Here is a 14,205-nt window from a genome sequence, read left to right as displayed (position 1 = left end):
TGTCTAAAAAATTTTAAGAGGAATACACATTTTTCACTGGATATGCTGCCTTTGTTTTTAAGTGTTTGTTTTTGGTTTTTTTTTCTTGTTAGTATGGTAAAGTGGGTTTTTATTCGTTTTTACAGTGTGCTAATGTCTCTTCTGTTTGGTATTGCTATTCATACATTTTCCTGAAATCTGAAAATAGGTTTCAAGGTACAGAAGGTTGAGCTATCTTAATTTTCTGCCTGCATGACAGATTACAGAGGCTTTTCACCGTCTTCTTCCGTATTGATATTTTTGCTCCTTTTCCTGATTACCAGTCACAGGGATTGTAACCCATAGATCTTACTCACAAAAGGCTCCATTGTACTTGAAAGTTAACTGCCATGTGTTTCCCTATGGATTGGAGATAGACCTTGGTCTAACCCCCTATATTTTAGTGCATTTGAACGAGGAGGTTTCTATTGTGATCCAGTTCTAAATACTTATTCTATGAGATCCACCCACTATTCATCATTTAATTTAATTCTTTTGTCAACCTCTGATACATCTCTGATTCATCATTTTATTGAGCTCTGATGGATCCCATACTTCTTAATCCTGGCATCAGCCCCTCTTTTTCCTCAATCATACAGACTATTCTTATATTTTTTTTCCAAGACCAGTTACTGAGATGTGCTATGCATTGAACATTATATAGCACTCTGACATTTTCATTACAGATGATGTGTCACAGGTATGCCTTCCCAATGACGTAGGTGGAAAAAAAAGGGAGTTGGTAATTACCTACCCATTGCTTAGAGCATATGTTTCATCCTGAATGGCAGTAACAAATTGGTCTGAGTCAGCAGTCTCCTTGTTGGAAAAATATTGCTGGGTTATATGATAACAAGCAGTTCTGTGTCATAAATGGAATTGGATATATAAGAAGGTGGACAGTGTTATGTTTATTAAGACTGTGTTGACTAGGCGGTTCTTGAACCTATAGTGCTAATTAACAACTCGGTTACATGTGCATGAACTGATAATGGGGTTTGGAACCTTATGTGATTGTTTCCCTGCTATTTTTCACATGTTTTTACTTTTTTGGTTGGAAGTATGCATGCTCTTCTGCTGTAGCACAAATGGCAGTATACACCTTCAGCATCACAAGAATAGTGAGACAGTAAAATATTGTTCATTCACACAAAAACTAGGAACAAGCATACTGAAAAAGTATGAACAGTGCATTATGTAAGGTACTTTTTAACTGTCAGAGAGTTTTCATGAATTAGTACACTCACTTGGGCAATAAACGTCAGAACTACAAATTCCTGCTCCAACACAATGAGATTAAATCTCACTGAAGAATTTATTAACATTATTAATACAGGCAGTATAATTTGGTGATGAATTCTAGAATAGTAGTTACTGTGTTGTTATGATGTTGTGTAGAGTAAAAAGATTTATTTGAAATTGTGTTACAGAATCTTTAACAAAGGTTTTGCCTCTACCTCAGACTTTCATGTTTTAGCAGCCTACTAGTGTTACAAAGCTTTGATTTCCTTTCTTTTCTTTTCATAAAAATGCCAATATTAATGGTCATGCTAGGTGAGTTATATAGCACTTTTCACATATGCTTTATATATTTTAGATATAATTTTATTAAAATGTCAGCCTAATTTTGGACATCACTCATTTATTTACTAAATTAGCATTATATGTTATTGACTCTCAGGTATTTAAACAATATGAAGTATACCTCAAACTGAAAAATTTATGAGATTCTATTGTAGGTTTATGTTCAGATAGGCAAGGTTTTCTAGTGTATACTGGAAATGGCTAAAATCTCTTGAGTTTATGAGAGAAATCAGAGAAAAGAAAATTAGGGGTCACAAAGTGAAAAGACACAGATTCTTAGTGAAGAGAATATTCTGCAAGTGAAGACATTGTTTTGTTGTGGCTTTTTTCCCCTTATTCTATTATGTTTGCCATTCTTTAAGACATTATTTTTGTTGTCAGAAGTACAGATTCATTGCAGTTTTTCCCACAAGTGTTTGAACATTTCTCTCCTGCCTTCCAGATGACGGTGATAGTACTGCAGCAGTCTGTCTCTCTCACTTGCCCTTTGCAGCTCTGCTGGCTTTGTATGTTATTACTGATTCACTACCAAACCAGAGCAGCAAATGGTGGCTAAAAGACTTTTATGGAATATGGGAAGAATTAAGTTCAAATGCTAGATTTAGGCAAGACTTAAAATGAGCCGTATGTGCCAGATGACTGCCCTAGCTGCCAGCTCCTTTGTGGTGCCAAAGATTCCCTGGGTACATCTGCAGTGTCCCTTTGTGTAGCTCTCTCACTCCTTGGCCTGGGCCCCCATGGTTTAAGTTGTATACTTCATTCACTCCTGAGGTCTCTCTGGAGAGCTAGGTCCCTTGCTGATGAAGCCCTGGTGTGTCTGAAAGAACAGTTAAAAGACAATTGTAAAGACAGTGTGGAGGGCACTGCACAAAGACTGGCTGCCTCTGCCTGACTGTCCCCCTGTGCCATACCAGAAGGCATCATACTCTCGTAGGCTTCATACCCTGCTTTATTCCATGCTGGAGCATACCACACCTAGCCTAAGCAGTGTGGCTTTCTGGAGGGTTGCCATGCAACCTTGTCACTGCTCAGGATAACCTGAAAAACAAGCCAGTAAGTCTGAACACAAAACCATTGAGGGTTTATAGCATTTTGGCTTGGATTCATGAGAAGACCTGGGCATACCTCTGTTATACCTGGAGACGGGCTAGACTGGAGGTTTCCAGCCTAACACACTGCTGGCAGGTCTTAGGGCAGCTTCACACTCCTGAATTCTGTCAGTAGTGGTGAGCAGGGCCATTTTAAATTTCATAAGATGAAAGCAGAATCTGTGTGAAGGAGAGCATGTGACTGCGTTAAACAGAGAGATTTATGCGTCTCCTGGCAAGAGATGGCTCTGACAAGCATTCATAAATTCCCATGCCTGTATGTGGCTCCTTGGAACCTTTTCTGCACGTATCAGAAGTGCTCCCTGGGTACAAATCCCATTCCACCCAGACGTCCTGTGGAAACAACGACATGCTGGAATGCAGTTGATATAAATTATGTGACATCATCTCAGTGAAGAGATAGTCATCACACCTCCTGTCTTCTCCTATTGATGCTTTCACATGCATTTCCTATCCAACTCCTTTCCAAGGTTCCTAATTGCAGAAGACATCTTCCCATGGGCCTGTCACCCTAGGCCACATGTGGCACCCTGGCAAGGATGGGAGGGACAATACTCCAGGTGTTACAGAGTATAGAGTGTAAGACAGGGTAGGCACTCCTGACCTTTTGGTGTAGGGCAGTCTCAAAACACGGAAGAAACAGGACAACTTACCACAAGCATACCTTCTCTCCTTAACCTTCAGCTTAGGATTTCTGGCTGGAATACTGTGTGCATGGTGACAGACGTGCTCACACAGCACAAGGGATGCTGGTTTAATCACTTTACAGTAGGCATCCAAGGTAGATGCACAACCAAGGGTCAGCTAACAGTGAGCACAGGAGGCCTGGTAGGATGCTGGGGTAGGAACGATTCATTGAGAGTGGACAGTGTAGTGGGTACCAGCTCCACAGCAGACAGGGGTGGGCACTGCTACTCACCTCAGAGGCATATTGCAATTCAAAGTGAGGCACCTGAAGCATCACAAAGTTTTTAATTCACTCCTTGCTGAGGGCAGGTTAGAAAAATACAGCAGCAAAGTTCCACTACCACATTGTGCTTCTCATAATATGCATCAGCTTGATTCTCATCCTAACCCTGTTTTCCTGTCCCTGTCTCATTTGCTTTTTCCTTCCTTTTTCTTGTTCAGGAACATGCTATTTCACGGAGAGATGCCTAGGTCAGTAGGTGTGACACCTCATCGTGATGGGCCACCTTGTTGAGTGCCATGCTGGGAAGGTATCTGCAAATGGGTAAGTTGAAACCTCCTCCTCCTGCAAAATTGTTTTGTCTTTGGGAAGCAGGTGTCTGCAACAGTGCACTATGCTGTGTCTGTCTTGCCAATATATTGTGAACAGAAAGGAGTGCTCCCTCTTCCAGAGGGTTTATGGTAGGGATAAGGAAATAAAGTGTATCTCTATTTCTAGTTCTATAAATAGAAAGTCAGTGGCTTCAGTATGGTGCAGTTCAGATATTATGGGCAGTCCTGCAGCTATTCTAAGCAGTTATGTATGCAATACATGGTGCACTTGATCCCTCTGAGAGGCAAGACACCTCGTGGCGATAGTGCCATATCATCCAACAGCATCTGTTTGAAACAGTGCCACATAGGCAGCGCCTCTGTGTTCACATGCACCCCTCTTCCGTGAGGTGTGTCAAGCAGAAGTTTTTTACACAGTAGTGGGAAAGCCGGTATTCATCTTTCCCGGGAGCATTTTTCATTCTGCAGTGAATTGAATTACCGCACATTTGATAGACATCCTGGAGCAGTTCAGGTACGGTGCTGCTGTGGTATTCCCAGCCAGCCAGCCTCGAGAGGGCAGCAGCGGGTTACTGTGACACAGAGAAGCTGCCTAATCCTACAAATTTTGGTGTTCCTTGGGAAAATAAAGCTCTGACTAAGCACAACCAGGGGGAAGCCTGTACAGACCGTGATGGAGTAGTAGCCCTTGTGAGGGCTGGTAAGAACCTTGTGGAACGAGATCCTACATCAGTTAGGAAGCTGTTGCTAGACTGGTGTATGTCAGTACCATAATAAATACTGCAGCTCTTGTCCTAAGATTCAGAAATATTCAGGACAAGGTAGAAGACATTTTAAGACTTGGGGTTTTGCCCTTGCATTTCCCCTATCATTTGTCAATTCTTTTTGCCATTGTTTGCCTTTGTTTGTAACCACTATTCTTAGCACAGACTGGTATGCTCTGGGGCATCTACTTTATAGCAGTGTTAGAGGAGAATAGTTTATCTGGTTTCCTGATGGTTTCCTGACTGTTAAGTATTATGAGAAACACAGTATTTAACTATAAATGTCTGGCTGGTTGGCTATTCTTTCCATTGACTCTGTGATCATAGTAGCTGATTTATGATAATGTTACTGTCAACACAGTATTACTGGCTAAGAAGAGAGAGTTAAGGACATCAACATTATTTCAATACACACATTCCAGGAAGTGTGACACACATCCATTGCAATCTTTACATGTAATTTGCTCTATCAAGTACCTCATGAAACAGGTTAATATTACAGCCAGTGAATGGCTGTAGTAATAAGTGCGGTTTGACAGGAAATTAATCCAAATATGTGAGTGTTCTGGCACAGGGGACTGTAGCACATTTCCACACATATGTGATATAGTAGTGGAAACATGAAGTATGACCCCATGATCAGATAACTGAGATTATTGCAAGTGTCTCCAAAGAATTATTTTACACTGGTAGGTAATCGTATATAAACTTGTCAGACCTGGTGTATGTCTATCTACTAGATATACACATTAGTATATCTATCTAGATATCTAGATGACTAGAGAAGTTTATCTTGCTGTAACTTTATAGCTTGTTGTTATAAATTAGTAGCTGTTAAATGCTGAAGAACAACATAATTTTTTGCAGGTATTTCAGTAATGCTTAATGACTCTAGGAACGTTCTAGATGTTTCATCCCTGCCTAAGAAAGAAAATGCAGGTATTATAAAATTTTAATTAACAGCAAGAGCTGAAAAGAGAAGTGGGGGGAAAATAGGCCTCAGTAAGTTTTAGTACACCACTTGCCTTGACTAATGTCATGTGATGAAGCAGATACTCTTCTATCCCCTTCGTTTGATCTGATTCCAGATGGTATAATATGATTTGCTATCAGAGAGGGACCTGGGGGTATTGATTGACAACTGGCTGAATATGAGCCAGCAGTGTGCTCAGGTGGCCAAGAAGGCCAATGGCATCCTGGCTTGTATCAGGATTAGTGTGGCCAGCAGGGACAGGGAAGTGGTCTTGCCCCTGTACTTGGCACTGGTGAGGCCGCACCTTGATTACTGTGTTCAGTTTTGGGCCCCTCACTACAAAAAGAACATGTCCAGAGAAGGGCTACAAAGCGGGTGCAGGGTCTGGAACACATGTCCTGTGAGGAGCGGCTGAGGGAACTGGGATTGTTTAGTCTGGAAAAGAGGAGGCTGAGGGGAGACCTTATCACCCTCTACAACTACCTGAAAGGAAGCTGCGGAGAGCTGGGTTTGAGCCTCTTTAGCCTAGTAGAAAGCGATAGGACAAGAGGGAATGGCCTCAAGTTGCACCAGGGAAGGTTCAGACTAGATATTAGGAAGCATTTGTTTGCAGAAGGGGTTGTTAGGTGTTGGAGTGGGCTGCCCAGGGAGTGGAGTCCCCATCCCTGGAGGTGTTCAAGAGTAGGGTCGATTTAGAGCTTAATGATATGCTGTAGGTGGGAACTGTGCTAGGCAAACGGTTGGACTAGATGATCTCCAGGGTCCTTTCCAACCTAGATGATTCTGTGATTCTGTGATTTCACCCCCTCAACCCTCACTGGTAAGACCTTGCTGCTAGTGATTGAAAAAGTCTGATATTGTACCAAGTTAGCATCCAGGAATTTAACACATTTTTCAGGTGCTGATCTTTCTTATTCTGACAGTTTTCTCCACCCTTTGTGTCAAGTCCCTCACACTTTGTCATCACAATAATTTTATTATGTTATTCATAGGACAAAAGGATCAAACATAGGTTCATAATTTTTGTAGTTCCCTAATCTTCCCAATAAGGCCTCCTACAACACTTGTTCAGTTGTCTGACGCATTTAAAAGTAAAAGTCTTTATACACTCTGAATTTCTGGACAGAGATTTTCAATGTTTATTGAGGATTACATTTTTTAAACTGGGTGAAATTTCATTGGTCATTTGCAAGATTGGCTTGCTTTTCCTACTTCAAAATGTTTTCAAAACAAACATGGAATAAATGCATTATAGGTTAAATAGCTACTGTGGGAGAAGGCTGTTTCCTACATTAACGAGTGTAGGAAGCATCTTCAATATTATTTTAATTCTTAGAAAGTGTTTGATTTAAAGATGTCCTCATCTATAAAATGTGTGCTGAATTAAGAGAGATCGAAAACTAAATTAACTGGAAATGTTTAAAGATAAGAAGGCTCAGCAGCAGCAGCTGTAGAAATGCTAGTGAGGAATTCCAAATCTAGGCAGAGGATCTGACTCAGGAAAGGAAAAGTTGTGTCAAAAAGGATTCATCTAAGCGTCCTTCACAGTGTGAAGAACAGGATTCATAGAATCACTGAATTGTGGAGGTTGGAAGGCACCTCTGGAGATCATCTAGTCAAACCCTCAAAGCAGGGTCAGCTAAAGCAGGTCGTCCAGGACTATGTCCAGTTGAGTTTTGAATATCTCCAAGGATGGAGAATCCACAACCTCCCTGGGCAACCTGTGCCTGTGTTTTACCACCCTCACAGTAAAAAGGTTTGGGTTTTTTTTAATGTCTAAATGGAATTTTTTGTATTTCAGTTTGGGCCTATTGTTTCTTGTTCTTTCATTAGACACCACTGAGAAGAGCCTAGCTGTCCTCTTCACTCTGCCCCCATCAGGTATTTATAATCAAAAGATCCTCTCTCAGCTCCAGAATGAACAGTCCTGTGTCTCTCAGCCTCTCATTAAATGACAGAAACTCCAGTCCCTTAATTATTTTTATGTCCTTTTGCTGGATTAGCTCCAGTATGTCCATGTCTCTCTTGTGCTGGAGAGCCCAGAACTGGACTCCGCACTCCAGATGTGCCTCCTCAGCTCTGAGTAGCGGGAAGGATCCCCTCCCTCCACCTGCTGGCAGGACTCTGCCTGATGCAGTCCAGGATGCTGTTGGCCTTCCTTGCCACCAGGATGTACTGCTAGCTCATATTCAACTCATACACCAGCACCCACAGGTCTTTTTATGCACAGTTGTTTTCCTGCGGGTCAGCCCCCCAGCATGAAGTGATGCACGGGATTATTCCCCCCTAGATGCAGGACTTGGTGCTTACCTTTGTTAAACTTCATGAGATTCCTGTTTGACCGTTTCTTCAGCCTGCTGAGGACCCTCTGAATGGTAGCACCTGTTGTATCAATCACTCCTCCCATTTTTTGTCACCTGCAAACTTGCCAACTGGCCTGCAGCTCAATTTTGTGATACTGATCACAACCCTTTAAGCCCAGGCAGCTTCAAGTCTACCTCCCTGGCCACTTATTCAGGCCATAATTTATCAATTTGCTAATGTGAATGTTACAGGAGTGAGTGTCAAAAGCCCTGCTGAAGTGAAGATAAACAATATCAACTGCTCTTCCCTCATCCATCATGCTAGTGATTTCATCATAGAAGGCTGTCAGGTTAGTCAGGCATCATTTCCCTTTCATAAATCAATACTGACTACTCTAATTACTTTTTTGGTCCCTAATGTGTTTGCAAATGACTTCCAGGATTATTTATTCCATCCGCTTCCCAAGGATAAAGGTGAGGTTGACCAGTTTGCAGCTAGTTGCTTTGAATCCCTTCTGGAGGAACACAGTACAGCCAAAGCTGTCCAGTTAAGCTGTCTGTACAGCAGCAGCAAACCACTTTTTCATTCATCATGGGAATTTGATGTGCACAGAGACTTCACTCCTTATCTCTCTAATTATATCTTCTACAAAAGGCAGCTTCTGAAAGTAAAAAGGATATTTCCTTAATGGATTTTCAGTGTTTTTTAGGCTTTTCATACCTAAAAATGTGTGTCAGAAGCAGACTGTTGTATAAAGTCTTCAGCAATTAAAGTTTTTAAATGGTCTTGCTTAACAGTCATTATTTGTCATGATAGACATGACCCCTTATTTCTTGACAGTTAGTAATAATTTTGAGAAGTAGTACCTTATCTGTCATTACAAATAACAGTAATCTGTACTGATTTCCTATGCTAAGCAATTTACCTTACTGAAAAGAAATGAAGAGTGATCTTTTTTTGAATAGAAATTTGTTTTAATTGACAGTCTAAGGATATCAGTGAGGCAATTTATGTCATAGGTAATAGCTTTTATCAGACTAAATATTACAGTAGAAAAAACTAGGTAGGATTTGTTAGGCAAGGGCATTTCTGTGGAGCTGTGCATAGCAAAACATAGTTTTAGTCTATACGAAATCACAGATAAAACCGAGGCAGGGAGAATGTGAGATCACTATTTATTACCAACAAGCCTGACTTCTTCAGCGCCCTTTCTGTAGAAGATTTCAGTGAGTTCTAACTACCTGAAAAGTTTACACAAGGGATAGTATTATTTCTGAGGATTTTGAAGAACAAAGGCTTGGCCTGAAATTCTTCATTCATGAGATTCTATGTTCTCTTTTTAAATTTTAATTAGTGCTATCAAGTAAATTTACCTATGAATTGTCAATTAACACATTCCAAAATGTAACCTTTGAAAAGGCAGTTCTGCACAAAATGGGGGGGGGAAGAAGCTGACTTAGTAGATATTGGAAAAGTCTCTTCAGCTGGGAATATCCAGCTGGTACCTCAGTTACTACTTGGCAGCTGGGGAGGTCAGCAGTGGGTATTTGGTAACTTGCTGAACTGGACCCTCAACTCCAGTCAGCCAGTAAATTGAGGGGTTTTGCTGGATGGGGATTTTGCTGTAGAAAACACACCAGATATACATTATCTCTCCATCAGTGTGGCTTTGAAAATATGCAAAATGTATTCTCTTAACTGCAGTGAACTTTTTTTTTTTTTTTTTTTTTTTTTTTTTTTGCATTTGATTTAGACCTGGTATGTGATTCCCCTGCTCTAATCATGCTTCACCTCTACTTTTCCCCCACATCTTCTGGTGTGTGGGCTCAGACTGATTTTCAGGTATTGGGCAGCAACTCTTAACAAAGCTATATTTTATTTACAAAAGATAGTTCTGAATGTTGCAGATAAAATGGAGTTAAATTAAGTAGCTATTCAAGGAAAATATCTTTTCACAGTGGGCAAACAGAATTAGCACTTGCTCGAAATAGAGACAGCAGCTTGAGAAGGAAATTTCTAGCAATAACCAGGAGGTAGCTCAGGGCCGCGGAGAAGCCTGGCCAGCTGCTGAGCCTTTGGGCTCATTAACACTCCCCACAGCTGCAGGAAACAAGGCTTGGAAAAGGGCTCCTCTGCCAGGTGCTCTGTAGGTACTACTTCAGGGTTTTGGTTGCACCGTTCAAAGAGCTTTTTTGAGTACTCTGCTGAGGATAGTTGTGTTTTGGTTCTTTTTTGGTTCTTTTTTTTTTTTTTTTCCTTTTTTACCTGGTAGAAAAGCTTGAGTCTTCTTTACTTCAAGTGAGTGAAATAATCTTACATGGGATCTAGTGGTAAGGGATGTTTTTACTGCTTAATAGCATATATATGAATGTCATTTTCTAGGAATATGCTGAACTTTATGGTTTGAACAAGGAACAGATTAATCTAGTTATTGGTTACTTTAAAAAGTATTGATTTGAATGCTTTGATACAGATTAAGTTTATGGGGGCTTTACATTAGTTTTCACTGTTATGTTTCCTTAAAAAGAAATAGAACAAGTGATTATTTGAAAAAGGGTTTGATGCTATTTGCGTAGTTGCTCTTTGTGTAAGAAAGAATGCTGATGCTTTTTAATTCTAATTAATTAATCTACTTTAAAAGTAGAATTTTAGACTACAGACTTTGACAGAGTTTTATCAGAGTTAGAATAACACTTGTATCCGAACTCTTTGCATGAAGGAAAATGGGGCTTCTAGAGTGCCACGTTTTTGTTTATTATGGGACTTCCTTTCTGTTTTATCTGTTCCTGAAAGTCTTTTGATACCTTCTGCTTCCTTAATTCTTGAATTTTAGAGGGAAATCATTATAAGAAAACCTGTCTGTAGAAAGTTGACTTTTATTGTATGAAAATAATTCACAATCACTAATGGCTCCAGTTGAAACATATGCAAAAAGTGCCCAATACTTATCATGCTTTATAAATGAAGGAATGTTAAGTTGTTCTTATTGGCATTTTGATAAATGACTTGTCATCTTGATTGTTTGGGTTGGCAATGTTGTGTTAGGCCAGTATAGTAATTGCTTCCTGGACATCCTTAGTTTTCACAACCTGGTCATATTTGTAACAAAACAGTAATGTGCCTGGTCTGGAAGTGAACTATTTTATTCTTTTCCAAAGAAAGAAAACAATTTGATTATTTCCTTTCATGCTTCATGTTTCTTTTAGCAGTTCTTGGGAATCTGTTACAAATTTGGCTATTTCTAGTTGTCTGATACAGATAGTGGATTAACACTGAAGAGCACAGATCATGTGATGAACTTGTTCTGTCATAGATAAATAGTGCACATGAAATTGAGAAGTGCTGCTAGAGAGTCCTTATCTGTCTGGTCTTCCTCCTCCCACCCCAGTTTTGGTTTTGTTGTGTTGGGTATCTTGGAGCTGAAGATTTAAATCTTCATTAAGAAATATCCTTTCTATGCATGGGGGCTTCTGTCCCCCAGTTTGTCTGCCTTTGGAAAAGGCTGGTGATAGCTTTGCAGCTGAGGGAGAGAAGGATTAATCAGACAAAATGTATTGTGTAAGGAAATACTTATTACATGGGAAAGTCTAAAAATGGAAAGTGGTGTAACTCCTAACTGAGAAAACACTGCATGAGGGAAGAAAGCAGACGCCGCTTGTTAAGATTAGATGATTTTTGTGTTCTTAAATTACTTGGAATGGTAGGAATAACAAACTGTGTGGGAGTATTGGAGAAGTGTGATAAAGGGAAAGAACAGAAATGATTTGTAGAAATGTGTCAAATAATTGCACAGCTGCATTTTTCCTAAATAATGTCAAGTTCCTGTTGACCAGCTATGTAGCGATTCTTAGTGGCAATTTATGCTTGCTTTTATGATTGAAATGAATCCTAAGAAGTAAACAGAAGAGGATGAATTTTAGAGAAAGCTTTTGCAAAAGGGCATCACAGAACAAAGCACAAAGGCGTTTTAGTGAGAAGGAGGTGATAGAGGTTGAGTTTATGCCTGCTTCCCATTTGTATAGTGTTCAGCTGAAGACATGAGTCTTCTGTGTATGACCTTAGAGATACAGGCAAGGAACTAACATGTCGTACCCTTGAGGAGGCAGTGGAGAGATGTAGAGATGTGACGGGTGGACACCACATGGTACCCTACCAAAAGTCATGGTTATGAAGTCGGCTGTACTCCATGGTACCTAGTATATAGGATTAAATACAGATGGAAGAGTGGGAAGATAATAATTTTAAAAGTATATTGATTGAATGTACTGAATGTGTGAGGCTTAAAACTCTATCCTTTGAATCAGTAATGCCTTGTCTTACATTTAGGTGTCTATTTACAATGTGTACTGTCAGCTGTGTTGTCTTTGCTGGGCTTGAAATACTTAAAAGTAGTGCTCACACCTGAAAAATGTGACAAAATATCAGAGCTAGCTTTGATCTGTAAGATAACTGAGAGAGGTATTAGAATTGTGTAGAAAAAAATACCTATTTCTGAACTGACGGTGGAGCACAAAGTGCTGAGGTGTTATGATTTTCAAATAAACTGGGATAACTTTGGGAGAATTATATCTGGTTTTATTAGCCAACTTATGCTTCATGTTTGTGCTTTCATGAGGAGAAGCTATGAAAAAGCAGAGAGATGAATTGTAGTTGGGCTTAGATCTAAGAAAGATGAAAGAAGATGTAATGTTAAAAGAAGCAGTTTTGAGGGTCAGCTAGTGGGAAGTCAGTACTCCCTGTTAAGTACTTTGTCTTTTAGTATAAACAGAAGCTGCTTGATCCTGTGAGTGGAAGTAAAAGATCTGATTTTTCTAGTATTTCATTCATATCTAATAGTTGTTCTGATCTATTTTGCCTGACACTAAGCAACCTGTATACTTCAGTACAAAAATACAAAACAAGATCCCGTAAGGCATTATGCCTTTGAAACAGGAAATCTCTTGTATCCCAGATAGGAGAAAAATCTGTGGAGCAGTGAGCTGCCAGCCATGCAAACAGGTGGTCGGTGCAACGTCTGCTCCAAGGGTTTGTTAGTTCCAGCCTTCATGTGAAAGGACTGCATGCTTGGTCAGGTTGTCTCCAAATACAACCCTTTTGCTGCTTCTGTTACAAGGAGTCATTATGGGAAAGTATTGCACACCAAGAATGGATTGCTGCTCCGTTTACCTGAAGAGTTTTAAAATGCACCTGTCTTGGCACTTTTTTTTTAAAAAAAAAAAAAAAAAGTCAAAGAGCATTTGGCATGTTCCTTGTTGCCTTGTGCAGTGGGTGTTATTGTGGTCAGCCTACTGTTACAAATTTAAGAGAAACCTTTTGGCCTTATACAACTAAGAGACAACAGGACGTGACACTTGGTATTTTTGATTGATATCTATTTAGTTTAATAATGAAGAATATATATACTCTGCAGAAGCACAATCAATACCAACTAGGATGCCATCTTTGATGCCATCTTTGTAAGGAGGAGAGACTTGCTTCCTGCGAGTCACCGCAGCAGTGGTTTAAGGTTGAGTGCCGAAATTCCTGACTGAAGTTTCCTTCCACGGGTTTTAAATATCAAACACCACTGTAGAGCGAAAACGAGCGCAGAGCTTCTGTGTATCTTATAGAGCAGAAGTAAAACGCTGCATCTGTACATAACAAAGCTCTTGAAAAATCAGTGCTTGAAATGTGCCAAACGCCTGCTATTTGCAGTCACGCCGTTGTCTGTATGGAGGAGGGACCCGTGGCCACCTTCGCTCTCAGTGGCCGACCCTTGTCACCCACTGCTAATGTCAGTCGGGTCTCACAGCCTGTGAAATGCTGCGGTGGCCGGGTGGCCGTAAATAGTAGCGGCCTTGTGATCTTTGGGGGTGGGGTGGGGGCGTGTTACTTCTTGTAGAAAGATGTGAAAAATGCGTTTAAAAGTTTAATGACACAACCAGAGGACCTGAGGCGGGGAGTGATGTTTCTCCAGACGGCGCGGTGCAGCCGAGGGAGGGCACCCTCGGCCCGGGCAGGAGCACCGCATGGGAGGAGAGAAACAAACCAGGCACCTCCGTTTCGTAGCCAGCTCAGGGTTCAAGGTCAGGGCTGTGTAAACCGCCGCACAAAGGCTCCTTTCACCAGCCGGCGCACCGGCCCCGCGCCCGCCCGCACAATCCTCCATTCAGGCGGTGACTCCCGCGGGGCCGGGCGTGCGTGACCCTCGCCCCGGGGAGCCACCACGGCGCCC

This window comes from Athene cunicularia, assembly GCF_003259725.1.
Source record: "Athene cunicularia isolate RWA chromosome 5 unlocalized genomic scaffold, athCun1 chr5_part3, whole genome shotgun sequence".
NCBI classification, from domain to species: domain Eukaryota; kingdom Metazoa; phylum Chordata; class Aves; order Strigiformes; family Strigidae; genus Athene; species Athene cunicularia.
The sequence above is the reverse complement of the archived record's forward strand: the minus strand, read 5'-3'. Positions refer to the sequence as shown.